Consider the following 24,561-nt stretch of genomic DNA (forward strand, 5'->3'; position numbering starts at 1 on the left):
ACTTTAGCTTCATTCTAGTCCACCCTCACTGTAGATAATATTTATTGAAATATCTAATTATAGAATTATCTCTGCTTCCTGACAATACCTGATCAAGAGTGAAGCTCTACTTCCTTTAATTCGTCATTAAGCACCTTAACGAAGCCTAGATCCTACGCTAAGTAAGTCCTTCTTAAATCCTCCTACTGAGATATTCCACACTTTGCCATGATGTGTATATTCTCTACCATTGCAATTAGCAGTCAATCCAATTCATTCAACTACATGTGTATTTCTGGTGGTATTTGGCCAGGGAACATTGACATTTTAGAAAAGAACTTCAAATAGATCATAAAACCTGTTTGTTCAAATTTTGTGTGCTATTTATACATTCAGTGAAATTTTTTGAGCTTTAACTGTGTCAAGCTTAATTCTAGGCAGTGAGAATTCTATAGTGAATAAGACAAGGGTCTGGTTTCTGTGGTCTTCACATTATCCTGGGATTGACAGTCATATTTTAAAGAGATTAAATGTTTTCTCAAAGTATGGAGGAAAATCCATTTAAGGCAACAAGTTGTTTCTTCATGATACTTGTTGCATATCATTTTCTCTGTGTAATTTTCTTTCCGGGTTTTCTTAACAAAGAAATATACACTGGAAAGAAATTATCCTACAGCATACATAGTTATAAAGGGAAGCTATAAGCTAAAAGTAGATTTAAGAAAGTGTCTATATGTGTTCTGTATATAGCATTTTTATATCACTTTATGCTGCTCAGGAAAATATTTTCTTGTAAATTCTCTAAGATTTTCTCATCTACAGCATCGAAATATTTGTGATTCAGTTATCTGAAGCACGTGCAGGCTTTTAGACATGGATTGATTTTGTTTTAATGTTTACTGCTCTCAGATGTTATAATTTTCATTGTAGGTCCCTTCAATTTATATGAAAGACTTCTTAGAGGTATGAACGAACTATTGCTTTAGCGAAAGAACAGGATTTAGATGAATGTCTCCTCCCGAATGTTCCACAGTAGACAGGCAGTCTCCTTTGCCACAGCTATTTCTCAGTAACATGGTGACATTGCTGTATTTCTCTATATAATTTTGTGTGAGGATAAATACTTTGTTATAAAATGTGTAACAATAATGATATCTACAGTTTCAGAAGAGTGCTCATTAACCCAGATAGGTTAGTGGGGAAAAATGTATTGGTAACCCAAAGACCTTCTCCCCTCCCCGCCCCCCCCCACCTCCTTCCATATTGGTAAATAGATTACTTTCTGGAGAAACTGTTGCTTCATTTCCAACTCATGCCTCCAGCTGATATGTGGGTCAACATAGTCTCACTGGACTATAGTGGTCTGGAAGTTATATAGAGTGGGGCCAACAAAGTGGATAGCCCTTTGAACACCTTTTATCATATAACTCGTTAATTTTGTCAAGCCACCAGCATTCACTGAATGTAAAGAGACATGCCTTAGTTAAGAAGGTAGAGTCTATCAAACAGAAAGTAGGCTGCAGGTATGTAACACTTATCGATCATTTACAAAACAGTCCTGGTTTGACTCAGAACAAAGCAGGATTTTTAAACCATTTTAATTTAAAAATTCTGTTTAGAATGTGGGGCACTTCTAGACAATCTCGTATTCATTCTTCATTTATCAATGATAAAAACAGCGAACAAATTAATTGCTAACATGAAAGACCTATAATCTCTCATAATTATACTGATTTTAAAAGTCCTTGTGGGCGGACTGTTATTAAGTATTGGCACAATTTGTTCCTGAGTAGGTGGTGGTGCTGTGCCCCGTGCGTTAGGAAACAAGACTGGATCCAAACTAATGCAAGAAGCATTTTCTTTATCAAAATGTATTTTAAAATTCAGGAGAACTAGCTGCATTGTCAGACTTGCTTTTAGGATAACAAAAATCAAACTCCTTTTGCACAAGTAGGAAGGAATAAAGCCTTTTATGATCTTTTGTTTGTCTACTTGTGATCGCGGCCCCCACTGCTTCTCAGTTTTCACGTGGTGCTGTTACCGTATTAACTACTTACCATTCCCTGATTCTACTTTTCCAGGCTTCATGATTTTTAGCATTTTGCTTCTTAGCTAGGACAAATCCTCCCCCATTCTCCCAATCTCTAGGGAGACCATCTTACTTATGTTTCAGGTTCAGTTCCAGTATTTTTTCTTCCTCAGGAAGACTTCCTGCACCTCTTAAGTGCCCTTCCCTGTGTTCCTACACCTAATGGTGTAGATTACCATTCTAATAATTATCAAATTGTTTTGGGTACTCACTTCCTTGTCTGCCTTTCCATATTCATATTTATATTACTGCCTTCCCAATAATTTGAATGAATGATTTAACCAATGAATCTAAATGAATGAATTTATACTAATAAATGATTTAATTCATTCACTTAAATAACCCATCCAGAACCTGTTTTTACATAAAATATCTGAATAACATCTGCCTAATTTTAATGGGTCCGTACATGTATACTACATATTTGTTTTTGTTTTTCAGTTGAAACTAGGCTAGGATCAGATATTTGTACGTCCATGCTCATGGCAGCATTATTTCTGATAGCCACAGGTAAAAACAACCCAAATCTCCATTGACAGATGAATGGATAAATGAAATATGGTATATACATACAATGGAATATGATTCATCCTTTGAGAAAATAAAAGTCTGATACATGCTGCAACATGGATAAACTTAAAAATATTATATGAATGAAATAAGTCAGACATAAAGGGACAAATACTATATTATTCCACTTATACCTGGCATGGTCACATTCATAGAGACAGAAGGTAGAATGGTGGTTATCAGGGGCTGGAGAGATGGAGGACTGGGGAGTTATTATTTAACGGGCATAGAGTTTCAGTTTGGAAAGATGGTAAAGTTCTGGAGATCGACAGTGGTGATGGTTGTACAACATTGTGGATATATTTAATGCCACTGAATTGTACACTTAAAAATGGTTACAATGATAAATTTTATAGTATGTGTATTTTAACACAATAAAAAACATGATACACACACATAGAGTCTCCAGGTGATATGGATGACGGGTGTTCATGCATTAGAATATTTTTGGTTTGGCAAAGTTATAATGGAGGCTAGTGAACATCACACTTCGGGAAGTCCACCATTCATTCTAGGAAACGCTTGTTTCTATTTGGCCACAGAAAGTTTGGGAGATTGAGGGAAAAGACCTGAGTGGAATACTACTTAATTTACATAGGGCTCAAGGATCTCATGAGAAAAACAAAAAAACAAAAAAACACTTGTTTCTAGCCTATAATTAGTATACAGAATATTGTATAGGAACAAGACATAGAGAAGAAAACAGAGATGCTGGGGAAAAAAGCATCATGGGTCAAGAAGTCTTGCAGAATAGGTCAGACTGAAAACAGATATCAGTATTGGCAGGAACAATGCCTGCAGGGACAATGGAATCCTTACTTGGCCATCTCTTTAGACCTTCCCAAAGTACTTTTGTGGCCTGAAAAGTAGAGGACCGAGATGTAAAGGAAAAAAAGAAGAGGGTCAACAGTTCTCTGTAAAAATCAACCTAAATGAACTGATCACGAAGTGAGAGGAATTCTCCTGCCCAAAGAAGGGGATGAACAGCAGAGGTCAATGGCCTGATGGTAGAAGGTGTCAATGGCCAGAGACATCAAGGATGGAGAGCAGCCCGGGCAGCACTATATAGGTCCAAGGGCAGCAGAACAGTCGTGATCAAGAGCTCAAGAGCAATGGATGTCATGATTCAGGAATTGGGGAGCTTCTGGCTACAGCTCAGATTATGTGTAAGAACCAAGAGAAGCTTGGTCATCTTCTAATTAAGTGTAGGGACTGAGGGCATTGAGGAATGAAGTATTCCTCTAAATGTGAGCTCCTTGAACTCATCAATGTGTGAAATCAGAAGACAGGAGAATTTTGTATGGTATGGATATATTTAAAAGGTTAGAGCCTTAATTTCCATAAACTATGATTTCATATAAATACTAATGGCATTTTCTTTTATTCTCTGATTAATGCGTATAACATGAATCATTTCTATCCCACCCACCTTAATCTCAAGCCCTGAGAACCTCGTAAAAAGCCCTAGGAGTTAAGAAAATGCAACAGTGATAGAAACTACATCTCTTATTTTCTTTTTTTTTTTTTTTTCAATGTTTTTTATTTATTTTTGGGACAGAGAGACACAGAGCATGAACGGGGGAGGGGCAGAGAGAGAGGGAGACACAGAATTGGAAACAGGCTCCAGGCTCCGAGCTGTCAGCACAGAGCCCGACGCGGGGCTCGAACTCACAGACGCGAGATCGTGACCTGGCTGAAGTCGGCCGCTTAACCGACTGCGCCACCCAGGCGCCCCGACATCTCTTATTTTCAACCAAAGATATGGAAACTTCTATTTGAATTACCATCATCATCTATTTTAGGAATAATTTACTCTGAGTTAAATGACTATATCAATATAAACCCAGCAAAGAGTGGGAATTAGGAAGAAGGCTTTTCTTCCACATAACACGTTTTAGGTGCAGCCTTGTGGATGGAAGATGTATTTCATTCTACTCCACAACTGAAAATGTTTAAAGTGGAAAACAAAGGGGTCTTGAAATAAGCAGTTTTCTAAATATATTTAATATTTCTAGATATATTCCCCTGGAACACTGTACAAGGAAGAAAATAACTAACCATTTCTATTTACAAGAAGAAGAAACTATAAACTGTTTTGCTCAGGATAAAGATGTTTCACTCAGCAGGGTAGTGCTGGGGTTGTTCAAAGGTAGAAAGAGAAGAAACAAAAACATAGTAGCAGAAAAAGAAAGACTCTAGAGTAAAGTAGATAAAATAAAGTAGATACCTTTCAGGGAGGTTATTCAACAATTTCTTATTCTCTTATAATCGTGCTTTGTGATTGATCAGCCTGGGGATACATACCTGGTTCAAAGGGAATCAAACAGATGCTTATATTACTCATATAATTTTTTTCTAGCCCTATTTGTTTTTCCATCCTCATTTTACAAATGAAGAAAGGTTTCTTCCTTTTCCTAGTGTACGAATGGATAAACTCTCAGGGAAATTTCCTTACTTGGGAATACAAGGCTAGTATGTGATGGAATTGGGATTCAACAGATCTGTTCAAACCTAACTGCCATGCTATTCACAAGGGTTGCAAGAATTTAGTTACCATCAGTACTAACCGAAGCTAAATGTTGATTTGCACATATTTAGATAGTGAGACTAAAATACTTACCATGTATCTATTTTGGACATAAGTCACATTTTCAGAAAAATGGGATTGGAATGTAAATGAGATTTTTTTAAAGCTGTAATATAAATATATCATGGGTTTTTTGAGATAGTGTCATAAAGAAAAACTTTAAAAGAGAGAGTGGGAGAAAAAGCACTATTTAGGGTAGAGCCATATTTCTGATTCTAGTGGCTGGGACTACATATAGAATTTATTTAATGCTGATATTACCTCTAATGTATGAGTATAAGAGGAAAATAATAATTTCCAAGTGACTGGAACTAAGGGGATAGTAAGCCTGTTTATAAATAAATGCCAAGGATCAGTGGTGTTTTGATTTGCTATGGGTAAAATTGAAGGAGAAGGAATAGATTATTTCATATTTGTACCTTCTCTGGAGTCTTGAACAAAGGCTTTCAAATACCTGACAGTCAAAAATAAAAGTTTGTTAAGTGTCAACTAAACTTCAATTAAAAAGAACTCTGATTGTAAAAAAAGAAAAAAAAAAAGGTTTGTTACACAAATGCAAGGGGACTTCTAATCATTATTTTTATTGTCTTTCCAACAATATGAGGTCTTAGAGAAGTAGCAGTGATATATATCTTGGGACAAACACAGGCTGTATATTGAATTACTGCATCTTCTATAATATGGGGCTATATTTTAAATGCTCCCTACACAGTCATCATGAATTCTCAACTTGGCAATTTTTTCTAAGGCCAGGGCTATAAGAAAAAGTTCTTGATTGAAAAGTGCTTTATTTGATTTTTCAGGTCTAAGGATAAATTTATATTGAGAGGACTTTTGATTACACAAAAAGGGATAGGATGGATGAACATATTTTTTCAAGTCAGTTCAAGCTTCTTACATGAATATGGCATCAGTGTTGGGGTGACAGAGTCATTTTCACTTAAGTATTTCAAATTGCATTTCCACTTTGTTGGAGGACTGTAAAAAAAATCTTGTTTCATAATTTAAATGTCATTAAATATAAACAACAGAAAACATGCTTATACAGTTATTTATAATAATGTATAAAACCATATGCTACTGTATATAGTATATTGTATACTATAATAATGTACAAAATAATATACTACTATGTAGTAGAAAGTTCAATATTTTCATAAAATATAGCAGTATACATGTTTATTTAGAATCAAAAAACCATCTACTAAATTAATTCTTCATTCCAATTATCTAGGTCATTTCAGTAGAAGTGCTTTCCAATTGCTATACAACAGTCCTGCAACAAGAATCTCTCGAATTACCAGCTTTACACATATAATTGGGTTGCCACATTCATAAAGTAAGAAAAAAAAAGATGTTTCTCCTGTTATATTCCTAGATCTTTGAAACTCCTTGAAAAAAGAAACTACTTCTTATGTCCAATCTTGTAATATATTAAGTACTCCCTATTTTTATATAAGTAGTACTATAGTCCACTCCTTAAAACATGTTTGCTTTTCTCGATAACACCCAAAATACATATTCATTATAAACTGTTTAAGAAACAGAAAAAACACAGAGTGGAAAACAGAACATATCATTCAAAATTGCATCATCTAGGTACGACTGGTATGAACATTTAGTGAATATGATTCTCGACATCCTTTCCATTGAAACGACAAAAGAGATAGAGATAGATGATAGATATATATGTTATTTTACATTTATTAATAAATCAGTTTTACTTTATAGGAGCTTAACAGAAGAAAAAAATATTGAAGTGAAATTAATTATCCCTTCATATTGGTGTGGGATACAGATTTGTATCATCGATGAGGCAAAGCAAACCCACTCTGAGAAATTTATTTTAAATTTGTCCTGGATTATTATCCTAAGGTACCCTACAGAGGCAAAATTAATTCCATTCTGGAGGGAAGCACCCTCATCTCAAGTTTTATATGAATCTACTGATTAAACTTTGTCAGCATGAGTCCACAGTCCACAATTACAAAACACATACGAAGGAAGCCCCACATTAAGGTCGGCAAGAACAATAAACAGAAATAAAGCTTTAAGATTTTCAGATAATGAACTTATCACATAGACTATATAAATAAATATATGTGAAAATTTGGAAGAAATACAAATTAAAAGCAAGGAACAAGATATTATTTAAGGAGAGTGGACAGATTTCTTTTAAATGTTTATTTTTAAGAGAGACACAGAGAGAGGAGCAGAGAGAGAGATGGAGACAGAGAATTGCAAGCAGGTTCTGCACTGTGCCATCAGTGCAGAGCCCATCATGGGGCTCAAACTCATGAACCATGAGATCATGACCTGAATCAGACACTTAACTGACTGAGCCACCCAGGCGCCTTGAGAGAGAGTGGACAGATTTGATAATAAAGAACCAAATAGTACTATTAGAAGTGAAAAAAATGTATAATCAATAAAATTAAAATTAATAAGTGAGTTAAACATCAGATTAAACATAAGTGAGAGACTGAACACAAGGAAGAGCTAAAAAATTACCAGAGATTGAAAATACTAAAAAATGAATGTAGAGAATGGGGAACAGAATACTAAATTTTTAAATGCATAAAGTTACAGATAAAGAAAGTAAAAAGAATAAAGCAGAAGTAATATTTGAAAAGATAAAATCTGAGAAATATACAGAATTGCAAAAGGAACTAAATACTCACGTTTAGTAAGGACAGTAAGTGCAAAACAAGATAAATAAGGTATCAACCACGAGATGAGATGTACAGGACAATTGCAGAACACCAACAGATTATAAAATTAGTCAGAGAAAAAAGACAGACAAGCTATTAGAAAATCACAAAGTAACACTGACATCAGATTTTTCAATAGCAACTCTAGAAGCCAGTATACATCTGAACAATAATTTCTCAGTGCAGAGAAGAAATAATTTTTGTATTAATTAAAAATGTAACTGCTATGACAACTAAAATCAGAAATACCTGTATGTTACCACAATAGAAATAATTTCTTGCTCATGTGAATTTCAAATAGGCATTTTTGGTGTTGACTCTTGATTTTGGCCACTTGACCAGCTGAGCCACCCAAGGAGCCCTGAAAGCAAAATTCTTCTTAAATACTTTGGACTGGAAGTGAAAAGCTTTGCTTCTCCCAATGTGTTGGAAAGAACTAAAAATATGGGACCCCCTACATGCAAAGGAGACTGATAAATATAACCCCTAGATGTGTATATATATATATATGAATTCCCTGCAATAATTCTGCACTTTGAAAGCTAGGTGGGCGTCTCTTGTGGATAGTTATTTCTGCCCTCATTGTCAATCTCAAATCTTATACCTAGCTAAATTAGCATTAAAATGGGGTAAAATAGATATCTTTACAGACCAATGAAAACTGAGTTTATCCCCAAGCCGAACTAGAGGAAATTCTGCAAAATGTACTTTAGTAGGAAAGAAAATTATTTCAGATGGAATATCTAAGATGCAAAAAGGAATTAACAGTAATAAAATTTTAAAAATTAAGGAAAATCTAAGCATATATTAACTGTATTTGTAAACCTAATAGTAGCTACTTTTCAGTGCAAGAAAAGTTAAGGTTTTTAGCTTTTGCAGGACTGTTGTATAGCAGAATCAAAATACTGCTATTCAGAAATAATAAGCAATTAACAAGGATGAATTTCTAAAGCATTACGTTTAGTGAAAGAAGCCAGACACAAAAAATTGTATGAATCCATTTATATTAAAATTTTAAAATGCCAAACTTACATGTAGTAACAGAAAATAGATCAGAGGTTTCCAGTGACCAGGATTGGCAGAAGGAGATTGCCTATAGAGAGACACAGAGAAACCTGGGATGGTGGAAATAGTCTGTATTGTGATAGGAGTATGAGTTACGTGCCTATATTGTGAAATATTGACTATCCTTACATTATAGCCTTACTTCTTAAAACCACTCTTTTTATAAGGTGGACTGTTCATAATGTGAGGGAAATGCATTTTGTTCATGATCACAGTAATGACTATGATAGATAACTTTTATTGGTTGGCACCGTCCGAAGAAGTTTATATGCATTCTTTTATATGATCTTTACAATAGTTTTGTATTTCCATGTAAAAAAGTGGGGGTTGAGGAAGATTAGGTGACCTTCCTGGTAATTTCTACCAAGGAATGTTTGAGGCCATTCTTTCTGACCTGTAAATATTCAGATAATTGATAATACAAGGGATATTTTTATTTTTATTTTTATTTTTTTAAATTTTTTTTAATTTTTTTTAATGTTTATTTATTTATTTATTTATTTATTTATTTATTTATTTAATATATGAAATTTACTGTCAAATTGGTTTCCATACAACACCCAGTTCTCATCCCAAAAGGTGCCCTCCTCAATACCCATCACCCACCCTACCCTCCCTCCCACCCCCCATCAACCCTCAGTTTGTTCTCAGTTTTTAACAGTCTCTTATGCTTTGGCTCTCTCCCACTCTAACCTCTTTTTTTTTTTTTTTTTTCCTTCCCCTCCCCCATGGGTTTCTGTTACGTTTCTCAGGATCCACATAAGGGTGAAAACATACGGTATCTTTCTCTGTATGGCTTATTTCACTTAGCATCACACTCTCCAGTTCCATCCACGTTGCTACAAAAGGCCATATTTCATTTTTTCTCATTGTCACGTAGTTACAAGGGATATTTTTAAAACATGCAAACTTAACATCTACATGATGATACAAGTGGTGAGCCCCTAATTTTAGTTTGAGGTAGCAAAGCACAGGTATTACTACGTTGTTTTTCATTTCAAGCTTGCAATTGTTCTGTGGCATAGAAAAAACAGTATGACTCCAGAGTCTTACTAAGTAAATAAACAAATGCTCAAATATCCTAATAGAGTGTACTGGCCAAAGGATACTCCAGAAACACTCAAGCAATAATAGGATTTAAGTCTGTGAGATTTTGAAGGACCATTTTATTTTACTGTCTTAAAAATAAATCATTGAAACCATAGTAAACTAGTTGACAATAATTACTTGATTTTAGTCCCTAAAATATAGTCCTTGTGCCTTTAAAAAATTCTCATATTTATATTGGAGGCATTGAAAATATGAGCTACAAAATGACATATTTGATAAAGGGTTAGTATCCAAAATATATAAAGAACTGATACAACTCAAAACCCCAAAAACAAATAATCTGATTAAAAATGGGCAGAAGATATGAAGAGACATTTCTCCAAAGAAGACATACAGATGGCCAACAGACACATGAAAAGGTGCTCAACATCACTAATCTTCAGGGAAATGCAAATCAAAACTACAATGAGATATCACCTCACATTTGTCAGAATAGCTAAAATCAAAAACACAAGAAACCAGTGTTGGCAAGGATGTGGAAAAATAGGCACCCTCATGCACTGTTGCTGGGAATACAAACTGGTGCAGCTATTGTGGAAAACAGTATGGAGGTTCCTTAGAAATTTTAAAATAGAACTAGCTTACTATCCAGTAATCACACTACTGGGTATTTACCGCAAAAATACAAAAATGCCAAGCCAATGAGATACACACACTCTTATATTTATTGCAGCATTATTCACAATAGCCAAGATATGGAAGCAGCCTAAATGTCCATCGATGGATGAATAGATAAGTTGTGGTGTACACACACACACACACACACACACACATACACACACACACACTGGAATATTACTCAGCTATTAGAAAGGATGAAATCTTGCCATTGACAACAACATGGATAGAGCTAGGGCACATAATGCTAAGTGAAATAAGTCAGTCAGAGAAAGACAAATACCATCTGATCTCATTCACATGTGGAATTTAAGAAACAAAACAAACGAACAAAGAAAAAAGAGAGACAGAAATACCAGCTAGGGATCTGTTAGGTACTACTTCTATTATGTGGTTTACAAAAATCTCTAATCAGATTCTTTAAGGTATTTTTTTATAACCAGGGTGATTCATGCTGCTTTCAAACAGGAAATTGTTTGTAGGGGAAATAGAATATGTTGAAGTGGGTCTCACCATCAAAGGAGTGAATTGGCCACTCTGAAATTAGACAAGATTTTCTCAACTGAAAAAAAAAACCACTGAGGAAATATAATATAGTGCACTGCTATAGCTATAAAATATTTCCGGTGAGCCAAAAAAGAATTCATGGCCCAAACAGTTTTTGAAAACTTCTATTGAGATGCTAAGTTTCTGCAATAAGGATCATGATGGAAAAAAAGACTTTACCTTCCTCAAATATTTTGTATTCTAACCCAGGGCATGTGTGGTGAAACAGAGTAATGGAGGAACACACGCACTTTATCAAAATACTTGTTCTGTCGGTTTTTCTTATTTTACACGTCTGCATGTTCCAAGGAAGGAAAAATGCTGACCAGACTGAGATTAGGTGAAGAATATCTAAACAAAAAAAAAATTCAGAGTTATTTTAATATCAAGTCTCAAAGCACTTACATTTTTACTTCAGTTGTCTATTTACTGTTGACTGAAGAGTTATTGTAGGGAAGAAAGATAATTCCTGACTATGAATAAAGCCAGTTTACAGAGTTAAAGGCATTACTATACATCCAGCTGACTCATTGCTGGGTTTGTCATGAGGCTTGTCCTTTTTCCTTATTTGATGCCCCTCCTCCCACCAAAAAGGAAAAAGGATTTAAAAAGTATCATTTAATTGTTGAGAGTCTTCTCAGGTGAAAGGAAGGAAGGAAGGAAGGAAGGAAGGAAGGAAGGAAGGAAGGAAGGAAGGAAGGAAGGAAGGAAGGAAGGAAGAGAGAGAGAGAGAGAGAGAGAGAGAGAAAGAAAGAAAGAAAGAAAGAAAGAAAGAAAGAAAGAAAGAAAGAAAGAAAGAAAAAGGGAGAGAGAAAGAAAAAAGACAACTGCAAGAAAGGAGGGATCAAGCAAAAATCATCATATATGTCCACAATTTAAATCAGTCTTATGAAATTATTGAACACAATTAATTTCGGAAGGGATCAGATGAATCTGTACTAATCACAATACATGAAGTTCCAAACATAAAGACCTTCTTACCCCCAGGAATTTTATCACATGTAACAGTTTATGTTCATTGCATGCTCCACTTGTGCCAGTTGATGTGCTAAGCACCTGATCTGCATAACCTCATTTAATTCTCCCAGCAATCCACTGAGAAACACGTGACAGGTTTCCCAGAATCTATGATTTAGCAATGAGAGAAAGAAAACAAAGCCATTAAAGTGATTTGCATGCAAAGGCACAGACATAGCCTAAAAATCAAGGTGATGAAAAGATTAAAAGGTGAAACAGAGTAAAATTAGAAAGACTGAATTAAGTCCAGAAGATGAGAATTGAATAGTGCACACTAGTTCTAAGTCAGTAATTATAGACTCCATTATGTCCAGGATTCAGACTTTAAACGACAAAAATTACAAAATGTCAGCCTCATTGGCAAAGGTAGAATTTCATTTCTGAGGTGTTTTGACTACTAATCTGGGAAATCAAGACCTTTCAATTCATCAGCTAGTGAATTGTTGGAATACGTTCATTTCATAATATAAAATGAACTCACTGAATATAAGCTAATTGGCAGTTTTATGATAATCTGAAGCTCTCATTTTGGTTTGGGTAAACTGAAGAACTTTCTCTGTCTTTGTGAAAAAGAATAGATAGGTAAGGTCATTCTCAATTTAAATAAATTTACTAGAATCAGGGGATTACCCCAGACCCAAGAAAACCAGTAAATCCTCTCTTCATTTTCTTTAGTAAAATAGGTCAAACACTCTGTATCCTGGGCTGACAATGCTCCTGCACAAAAAGACCAGAATATCTTAAAGAAAAAAGCTAAATGAAAATCCCCTTTCTCCCTGATGGTCATATTATTTTGGTTTATCTTTATCTACCTTTAGATAAATTATTACATCTTTTGAAATATGTGTCAGAGTACCTATTTGCCCCTGAATAATGAAAAAAGTAAATGGAGGTTTTCCATCATCTCTATGATATTTCATACAACATAATTTTAGATGAAAGATACACAGAATTATTTTTACTAAATGGTATCACAAAGTCAGTACTCAATGATGGATTCAAACCCTTCGGTGAGGTATAGCCTTACCTAGGTAAACCTGGTAGTCTGGGTATATTAACTTAATATCCAGGAGGAAAACAAAATCTTTTTTTTCACCAGTGCTTTTAATATTTTTAAATTTTAATTTCATATAACATACATACAGTGTTATATTAGTTTCAAGTGTACAATTTAGTGATTCAACAATTCTATACACTACTCAGTGCTCATGATAAATGTACTCTTTAATCTCCATCACTTATTTCACCCATCTCCCTACCTACCTCCCTTCTGGCAACCATCAGCTTATTTCTTTATAATTAGGAGTCTGTTCTTTGGTTTGTCTCTTTTTTTTCCCTTGTTCATTTGTTTTGTTTCATTTGTATACATATGTATATATACACATATACATATATAGTATATATATACATATATACTATATATGTATATGTGTATATATATGTGTATGTGTGTGTGTGTGTGTATATATATATATATATATATATATATATATATATATAGTATGTCTTCTTTATCCATTTATCTATCAACAGACACTTGGGTTGCTTCCATGAGTTCACATTGTAAAAAAATGCTGCAATAAACATAGGGATGCATATATCTTTTCAAATTGGTGTTTTCATATTCTTTAGATAATACCCAGGAGTATCCTATAATTATATGATACTACTGGATCATATGATAATTCTATCTTTAATTTTTTGAGGAACCTCCATACTGTTTTCCACAGTGGTTATACCAGTATGCAACAGTGCCTGAAGGTTCCTATTTCTGCACATTGTTGCTAACACTTGTTTCTTGTGTTTTTGATTTTAGCCATTCTGACCGATGTGAGGTGATGTTTCACTGTAGTTTTGATTTGCATTTCCTTGAAGATTAGTGATGTTTAGCATCTTATCATGAGTCTGTTGCCCATCTGTATGTCTTCTTTAGAGAAATGTCTCTTCATACCTTCTCGTTTTTAATTGGATTATTTGATTTGGGGATGTTGAATTGTATCAGTTTTTTATATTTTGGATACTAACCCTTTAATGGATATGTTACTTGCAAATATCTTTTCCTACTCAGTGGGTTGACTTTTAGGTTTTTTAATTGTTTCCTGTGCTGTGCAGAAGCTTTTTATTTGGATGCAGTTCCAATGGTTTACTTTTGTTTTTGTTTCCTTGCCTCAGGAGACATATCTAGAAAAATGTTGCTATGGCTGATGTCTGAGAAATTACTGCCTGTGTTCTCTTCTAGGACTTTTATGGTTTCAGAACTCGTTTTTAGGTTTTTAATCCATTTTGAGTTTATTTTTGTATATAGTGTGAGAAAGTGGTCCAATTTCATTTTGCGTGTAACTGTCCAGTTTTATCAGTGCCGTTTGTTGAAGAGACTTTTTTCCCATTGCATATTCTTTCCTTCTTTGTTGAAGATTAATTGATCATATAATTATGGGTTTATTTCTGGGTTCTCTGTTCTGTTCCATTGATCTATGTGTCAATTTTTATGACTGTTTTAAGGTTTATTTAAGGTTTATTTACACATACTGTTTTAAGGTTTATTTATTTTTGAGAGAGAGAGAGAGAGAGAGAGAGAGAGAGAGAATGTGAGCAGGGAAGGGGAAAGAGGGAGGGAGACAGAATCCTAAGCAGGCTCCAGGTTCTGAGAGTCCGACGTGGGCCTGGAACTCACAAACTGTGAGATCATGACCAGAGCTGAAGGCGGACACTTAACCAACTGAGCCACCCAGGTGCCCTGGTACCATACTGTTTGATTACTACAGATTTGCAGTATATCTTGAAATTTGGAATTGTACTTCTAGATTTGTTCTTTTCAAGATTGTTTTGGGTATTCAGGGTCTTTTGTGGTTCCATATAAATTGTAGAATAATCTGTTCTAGTTCTGAGAAAATGTGTTTTGTTAGGGATTGCATTAAATCTGTATATTGCTTTGGGTAGTATAGATGTTTTAACGATATTTGTTCTTCCAATTCATGAGCATTGAATATCTTTCCATTTCTTTGTGTTGCCTTCAATTTCTTTTGTCAATGTTTTATAGCTTTCAGAGTGCAGGTCTTTCACCTCTTTGGTTAGGTTTATTCCTAGGTATTTTATTATTTTTGGTACAATTGTGAATGAGATTATTTTCTTAATTTCTCTTTCTGCTACTTTATTATTAGTGTACAAAAATGCAACATATTTCTGTATATCGATTTTATATACTGTTTAACCCTAACCTTACAGATTTCATTTATCAGTTCTTACAGTTTTTCAGTGAAGTCTTCTGTGTTTTCTATATATAGTATGTTATCTAAAAATAATGAAAGTTGTACTTCTTCCTTAGCAATCTGGATACCTTTTACTTCTTTTTCTTATCTGATTGTTGTGGCTAGGACTTCCAGTATTACGCTGAATAAAAGTGGTGAGTGTTGACATCTTTATCTTGTTCCTTTAAACTCAGGGGAAAAGCTCTCAGTCTGTCACCATTGAGTATGATGATAGCTAGGGGTTTTTATTATGTTGAGGTATATTCTCTCTACATCTACTTTGTTGAGAGTTTTATTATGAATAGATGTTGTACTTTGTCTAATGCTTTTTCTGTATCTACTGAAATGATATGTTTTTTATCCTTTCTCTTGTTGATGTGATATATAATGGTGATTTGTGAATATTGAACCACCTTTGGATCACAGAAATAAATCCCAGCTTATGGTGGTGAATGATTTTTTAATGTATTGTGAGTTCAGTGTGCTAAATTTTGCTGAGGATTTTTGCATCTATGCTCGTCAGAGATACTGGCCTGTAGTTATCTTTTTTTGTAGTGTCTTTACTTTCTTTCCTATTCTTTTTGGGGTTTTTTTGGGAATATTTTGAGAGTAGGTATGAACTTGTTAAACATTTGATGGAATTCAGCTGTGAATCCATCTGGTTCTGGACTTTTGTTTGTTGGGAATTTTTTGATTACTGATTCAGTTTTATTACTAATAATCAGTCTGTTCAAATTTTTTATTTCTTCCTGGCTCATTTTGGGGAGGTTATATATTTCCAAGAACTTATTTATTTCTTCTAGGTTGTCCAATTTGTGGCATATAATATTTCATAATATTCTCTTATAATCCTTTGTATTTCTGTGGTGTCGGTCATTATTTCTCCCCTTTCATTTCTAATTTTGTTTATTTAAGCCCTCTCTTATGTTTTCTTTTGATAAGTCTGGCTAAAGGTTTATCAATTTTGTTGATCTTTTTGAAGAACAAGCTAGTGGTTTCATTGACTTGTTCTATTGTTGGTTGTTTTTAGTTTCTATTTCATTTATCTCTGCTCTAATCTTTATTTCTCCTTTCATTCTGCTGTTTTTCGGTTTTGTTTTCTTTTTCTAGTTCCTTTAGGAGTAAGGTTCAGTTGTTTATTTGAGATTTTTCTTGTTTCTTGAGGTAACACTGTATTACTATAAACTTCCCTCTTAGAACAGCTTTTGTCACATCCCAAAGATTTTGGACCACTGTGTTTTCATTTTCATTTGTCTCCATGTATTATTTTATTTTATCTCTTCTTTGATTTTTTGATTGACTCGTCCATTGTTTAATAGCATGTTATTTCACCTCCATGTATTTGTGTTCTTAGTAGGTTTTCTTAAGGTTAATTTTTACTTTCACAGCATTGTGGTCAGAAAAGATGCATTGTGTAACTTTGGCCTTTTTGAGTATGTTCAGACTTGTTTAATGACCTAACATGATTTATTCTGAAGAATGTTCTATATGCACTTGCAAAGAATGTGTATTCTTCTGTTTTAGGATGAAATGTTCTGAATTTTATCTGTTAGATCCATCTGGTTCAATGTGTCATTCAAAGCCACTGTTTCCTGGTTGATTTTCTGTTCAGGTTATCTATCTGTTGTTGTAAGTGGGGTGTGAAAATCTGCTATTATTATTGTTTTACTATTGATTACTTCCCTTATGTTTGTTATTAGCTGGTTTATGTCCTTGGGCACTCCCATGTTGGATGCATAAGTGTTTAGAATTGTTATATCTTCCTGTTGGGTTATTCCCTTTATGATTATATAGTGTCCTTCTTTGTTTCTTGCTATAGTCTTTGTTTTAAAATCTATTTAATCTGACAGAAGCATTTCTACCCTGCCTTTTTCCCCCCACTTACGTTTGCATGATAAATGTTATTCTATCTCTTCACTTTCGATCTGCAGGTGTTTTTAGGTCTTAAATGGGTCTCCTGTAGGCAGCACATAGATGGGTGTTACTTTCTTACCCATTCCATCACCTTATGTCTTTTGATTGGTGCATTTAGTCCATTTACATTCAAAGTAATTATTGATAGGTATATACTTATTGGTCTTTGTTACTTGTTTTCTTATTGTTTTGTAGTTTTTCCTCTGTCCCTTTTTTCTCTTGCTCTCTTCTTTCATGGTTTGTTGGCTTTCTTTAGTGATATACTTGGAATCCTTTCTCTTTATTTTTTGCATATACATTACCTGTTTTTGATTTGTGGTTACTATTATGTTTTTGTATAAAATCTTGCACATGTAGCAGTGTATAGTAAGTTGATGGTTGCTTAAGTTTGAACTCTTTCTAAAAAGACTAAATTTGTACCCTTCAGCAACCTCATGTTTTAGGTATATGGCGTCATACTTTACATCCTTTATTTTGTGAATCCCTTGACTGATTTTTATAGATATACTTAATTTTACTGCTTGTTTACTTCCTACCTTTCTTACTACTGCTTAAGGTCTTTCCTTTCCTGATGTGGGGCTTTGATCTCAAGACTGTGAGGTTGTGACTTGAGCCAAAATCAAGAGTCAGATGCTTAAATGACTGAGCCACTCAGCCACCCCCAAAATAAATGTTTTCTTGTTTTTTTCTTTTTAAATTAACATTAACAAGGTCGCCTGGGTGGCTCAGTCAGTTAAGGGTCAGCCTTCGGCTTAGGTCATGGTCTCCCAGTTCGTGCGTTCGAGCCCCAGGTCGGGCTCTGTGCTGACAGCTTGGAGCCTGGGGCCTGCTTCAGATTCTGTGTCTCTTTCTTTCTCTGCCCCTCCCCTGCTCACACTGTCTCTCTCTGTCTCTCAAAAATAAATAAACATTAAAAAAAATTTTTTAAATGAACATTAATGGGGTGCCAAGGTGGCTCAGTCAGGTAAGTGGCTGTCAACACAGAACCTGATTCAGATCCTCTGTCCCCCTCTCTCTGCCCCTTCCCCACTCTCTCTCCCTCTCTCAAAAATAAAAAATAAACATTCAAAAAAATTTTTAAAAATTAGTGTCCACTACCAGAATGGAAGACCAGATTTCTGCTTTTAAACTCCCCAGTAGAAGTAAATTGAAGCAGTGTCTTCTGATTCTCTGTGGATTGTGTCACAATTTGTACAGATTCCTCTGCCGTGAAGCAAGGCTGTGAGAGATGGACCAGTGTGATTGCCTTGACCACATCCCCTATGGGAACAATGACAGACTCCACGCACAAGGATGGGTATGGGGATCATGAAAACTCAAGTCTTATAGTTTGTGGAGTGCACTCAGAGCTCCTCCAAATTGCGCGGCTAGGCTCAAAGTTACACACGCACTAACGCATGCACACTCACAGCCTTTGTTGTTGTTTTTTAGGCGTCTGTCTCAAAATAGTTATCATTTACTGGGCTAAGGCTTTGTTAAATGTGCGTGCTTTCCATTCATTATCTCATTTACTTTTTCCACAACCACAAGGTGTAAAGTAGTCCCTCAAAACAATGTCAATTTCCAGAAATCAGTGGGTGGCAGCACAGAGATGGAAGCCACTGCTCAACCACTCCATCGGCTGAGAGGCAGCTTATAAATGTCTTACTATCAATGATCATTTTAATGCTGGTTTGCATGTAATTAGTATTGGTTGAAGTATAATCTATATACATTTAAATGTGCCCATCTTAAATGTAGAGTTCAATGGGTTTTCATAAAAATACATACCTGTATGCCCCTGACAATAATTTTTACTAATATTTTGCATACATTTTCACACAAATTTTATATAAAATTTCCATGGCTAAGGAAGTTCCTGTATGCCTTTTTGGACTTGAACTCCTCACTCTCAGCCCCAAGGCAACAACTCTTCCAATTTAAAACATAGCTTAGTTTTGCCTGTTTGGGAATTTTATGTGCATGGAGCCACATATCCTCTTTTATGCCTAGTTTCTCTCATTCAGTATGATGTTTTTTGAGATACATTTATGTTTTTCCATGTGTCTTTTTTATTACTGAATATATTTGTATGAATATACCACAATTTGTTCATTCTCTTGTTGATAGAAATTTGGATTGTTTCCAGTTTGAGTTCATTATGAAGAAAGCTAAAATGAAAATACTTGTGTAATTCTTTTGTGACATACATCTTTAACTTATTTTAGGTAAATGGCCAGGATCAGAATTGAAAGATCCTAGGATAGGTATTTTTTAGCTATGTAAGACACTACCAAACTGTATTTTAAAATGTATCATTTTGGGGGCACCTGGGTGGCTCAGCCGGTTAAGCATCTGACTTCAGCTCAGGTTATGATCTCACGGTCCGTGGGTTTGAGCCTCACATTGGCCTCTGCACTGACAGCTCCGAGCCAGGAGCCTGTTTCGGATTCTGTGTCTCCTTTTCTCTCTGCCCCTCCCGCACTCACGTTCTGTCTCTCTCCGTCTAACAAAAATGAATAAACATTAAAAAAAAAATTAATGTATCATTTTATATTCCCATCAACAATGCAAGAGAGTTCCATTTCCTCCACATCCTTGCCAACACTTGGTATAAACACACTTTTAATTTTAGTTATCCCTATTGTATGTGACATAGCATGTCAGGGTAATTTTAATTTCCTTAATGACTAAGGATGTTGAACACTTTTTCACACACACACAATTTGTATTTATTGGTCATTACTACCTCTTTTCATTTGAGAATTTTGTTCACAACTTTCTTACAACCTACATAAGAATTCTTTCCTTAAACCAAAGTTATGTACCTATTCCCCTGCTTTTTTTTTTTTTTTACAAGGTTTGTTTGCATTTAGCTTTTGTGTCTAGGTTTGTGATCAAATTAATTTTAGTGAGGTAGTGTTGAGATTCAACTTTATTCATGATTATCCAGTTGTTTCAGAATCTTTTGTTGTAAAAACAATTTATTATACATTGGATAACATTAGTACCTTTACTAAAATCAATTTACTATCTATGTGTGGATCCATGTGTAGAGTCATTTGACTACTCTGCCTATCTTTGTACCAAAACCACATTATCTTGATTATAATAGTTTTATTATTAAGTCATGAAATCAGAAAGTCTTCCAACTATTTTTTTAGATTGCTTTGCTTGTTACAGATCCTTGCATTTTCATAAAAATATTATAATTATTTCATGTATTTTACAAAATGTTGGCTTGGATTTTAATAGATTTCAATGAATATATAAATCAATTTAGAAAGTAGTAACATCTTGGGGTGCCTGGGTGGCTCAGTCAGTAAGGCGTCCAACTTCGGCTCGGATCATGATCTCACTGCTCGTGGGTTCGAGCCCCACATTGGGCTCTGTGCTGGCAGCTCAGAGCCTGGAGCCTGCTTCAGATTTTGTGTCTCCTTCTCTCTCTGCCCCTCCCTGCTCATGTGCACACACACTCTCTCTCTCTCTCAAATATAAAAAATAAAACTTAAAAAAAAATTTAAAAAAAGAGAGTAGTAACATCTTAAAAACAGTGAATCTTTAAATCTATCAAAATGCTTTTTGTGTGTGCATGAATGTGTGCTTAATTTCTCTTAGCTATATTTTTTACTTTTTAGGAGGTTGCACACATTTATTAAATTTATTCCTAAAATCTAGTTTTCAAAGCTTCTGTTATGCTGCTTTGGTTCTGTCACACACATGCAACAGTCAAGGTTAGTCTGAGACTTGGGCCAGCGTTTAAATATGTTCAGCTCTCAACATCTTTGTTACATGGTTTGGGGGTCTGTCTCATTCATGAATATCCAAGAGGTGAGCCTAAGACTTGTGCAGATTCATAAAAAGAGTTATGGAATCCCCCTTTTCAGCTCTCCCCTCTCTGGAATTCCCTTCCTACCTACCCCCTGCATCCTGACACAATCCGTTCCTTTCCTAGATTCCTATGGTCAGATATAAAGGATTTCGATAGAACTTTTGGTTTTCCATGCCATCATTTTATCATAAAAACAATAGAAAACCACACACACACACACACACACACACACACACACACATACACACACACACAATCTGGGTTGCCTTTCTGAGTTATTACTTCCTTCCATAAGCTTTCTATTAATTATGAGACAGATGATGTAGTGGGCATTTCTTGCCATGGTGAAGGCAGAACTTTGTATCAACATTTGATTATTTATAATGTCTTTATTTTGCCTTAATTCTGAATAATATTGTTTTGGGATATGGACTTCTAAGTTGACAGTCCTCCTCCTCCTCCTCCTCGTCCTTGTCCTTCTTCTTCTTCTTCTTCTTCTTCTTCTTCTTCTTCTTCTTCTTCTTCTTCTTCTTCTTCTTCTTCTTCTTCTTCTTTCTCCTCCTCCTCCTCCTCCTCCTCCTCCTCCTCCTCCTCCTCCTCCTTCTGGCACTTTAAAGAAGTTGTCCATTGTCTGCTGATCTACAACTTTTATGATGAGAATATAGCTCTCATCCTTATTGGAGTTGTCCTGGATGTAATGTATCTCTTCCCCTGTTCTTTAATAGGTTTTTTTCTTTTTAAACATTTTTTTTAATGTTTATTTATTTTTTGAGAGACAGAGACAGAGAGAAGACAGGGGAGGGGCAGAAAGAAGGGGAGACACATAATCTGAGCTGTCAGCACAAAGCCCAATGTGGGGCTCTAATCCATGGACTGTGAGATCATGACCTGAGCCGAAGTAGGACGCTTAACCAACAAAGCCACCCAGGCGTCCCTAGGTCTTTTTCTTTATCATTTGTTTTCTGTGATTGACAATGATGTATCTAGATATGGCTTTTTATCTGTCTTGCGTGGTCTTTGCTAAACTTCCTGGATCTATGGGTTGCTATTTTTAAGCAAATACAGAATATTATTTTTTGGCCAATGTTTCTTAATGGGTTTTTCTGACTCAGTATATCTGTTATTTCCTCCTTACATGTATATTTGAAAGTGCTTTCTTGTGGTTTTCTTATTGAGATCTTTCTTTTTCACTTCTAAATGTTCTGACAGTCCCCAAATTCCGTCATCGGACCTCATTCCTGCCTAAGTTCTAGCTTCCTCACACATAAATTTGGAGAAGTTTCTCAGGGGAAATTCCATGAAAAATAGAAATCACTCATACATACAGGGATAAATGGTTAAACTTGTCAATTCCTTTTAGTTTGTCATTGATTATTGACTAGTCTGATTTATATGTATGTGTTGGTACACATGGCGAATTTTGTGAATATGGTAAGTTGGACTTTAAATAAAAATATGTGTTTAAAAATTTTATGATATCTTAGATTATTGATATATAAAGACACTATCAACTAGAAAAAATTCTAAATTAATGAAATCTTTTAAGTGTTTAAGAAAAATCACAAAGGTTGGAGTCAATAAACTGTGTTCTACTTCTAGATTTTTTTAAAACAATAGCTCCATAACTTTTGGGAAATCATTTAATCCATTTTTCAAATAAATAATACTCTTGTACTCTAAAGGATTATAACTTCTGCTCTAGCACATTGCCTGAATAGAATAATTCAATTATTCACTCAAAAATATTTCCTCATGCCCACTATATGTGCCAAGAACTGTGTAGGAACTAGAAATAAAACGATGAACAAAATGCTAATATTTTGATTCGGTGTGGAACTAAATTTAACTTTCAATCCTCAATTTTTTTTAATGTTTATTTATTTTTGAGATAGAGAGACAGAGCTTGAGTGGGGGAGGGGCGGAGAGAGAGGGAGACACAGAATCTGAAGCAGGCTCCAGGCTCTTAGCTGTCAGCACAGCTTGAACCCACAAACTGTGAGATCATGACCTCAGCCAAAGTCGGTCAGTCGCTTAACCGACTGAGCCACCCAGGTGCCCCAATTTAACTTTCAATCTTAAACTCAATATGGTGGGAACACAAATTGATACACATTTTTGTAAAGAAGTCATGCATTATGTATCAAGGACCCGTTTTTGAAAACATATTTTTGACAGAGAAATGTTATTTTTGGAGTCTAAGAAACCAATTAAAATGCATTCAAAGACGTATTAATAATAGTAAATGACAAGAAAAAACTCACGTTTTCATAATAGAGTTATAATTAGTAAAGAATGTTATGACATATGACAACAAAATGCAATAATTAAAAATATTGTTTACAGAGGATATTTAATGATGTGGAAAATGTTTATGATATCATAATGATTGGAAAAAAGTAAGATGGTTTACACAGTTTGATTTTAGAGATACCAAACAAGATGTATAGAAGGCAAAGAATATACCAAATGTTAATAGTGCTTATTGCTTGGTGGTAGAATTATTGATAATTTTATTTTCTAATAATTATTTTTCTATTTTTTGACAATTTTATTCAGGCATCACTATTGTTCAGACTTTCCATTGTAATGTCATATTCCTTGCATAATAAATTTTTCATTCATTTTTCTTTTGAGTCATTTTGAATACATTACTTTGTGATTTACTCCTTTAGATTGAGTAAAATAAAAGCAGCTACTCAAATATATTAGTTATTTTAGTAAATTGAAATAAGCAAGGCTTCCTTCTTAAGAAGCCAATACTGTCATACTGTTTTTTAAAAAACAAATTCATTTGCAAATATCTTTGCCCATTCCGTTGGTTGCCTTTTAGTTTTGTTGGTTGTTTCCTTTGCTGTGCAGAAGCTTTTTATCTTCATGAGGTCCCAATAGTTCATTTTGCTTTTAATTCCCTTGTCTTTGGAAATGTGTCAAGTAAGAAAATGCTGTGGCTGAGGTCAGAGAGGTTTTTTCCTGCTTCCTCTCTAGGGTTTTGATGGTTTCCTGTCTCACATTCAGGTCCTTTATCCATTTTGAGGTTTTGTTTTTTTTTTTTTTGGAGGGGAGGAATGGCATAAGAAAGTGGTCTAATTTCGTTTTTCTGCATGTTGCTGTCCAGTTCTCCCAGCACCATTTGTTAAAGAGACTGTCTTTTTTCCATTGGATATTCTTTCCTGCTTTGTCAAAGATTAGTTGGCCATACTTTTGTGGGTCCAATTCTGGAGTCTCTATTCTATTCCATGATCTATGTGTCTGTTTTTGTGCCAATACCATGCTGTCTTGATGATTACAGCTTTGTA

This window comes from Neofelis nebulosa, chromosome 1 (genome assembly GCF_028018385.1).
Source record: "Neofelis nebulosa isolate mNeoNeb1 chromosome 1, mNeoNeb1.pri, whole genome shotgun sequence".
Classification (NCBI taxonomy): Eukaryota; Metazoa; Chordata; class Mammalia; order Carnivora; family Felidae; genus Neofelis; species Neofelis nebulosa.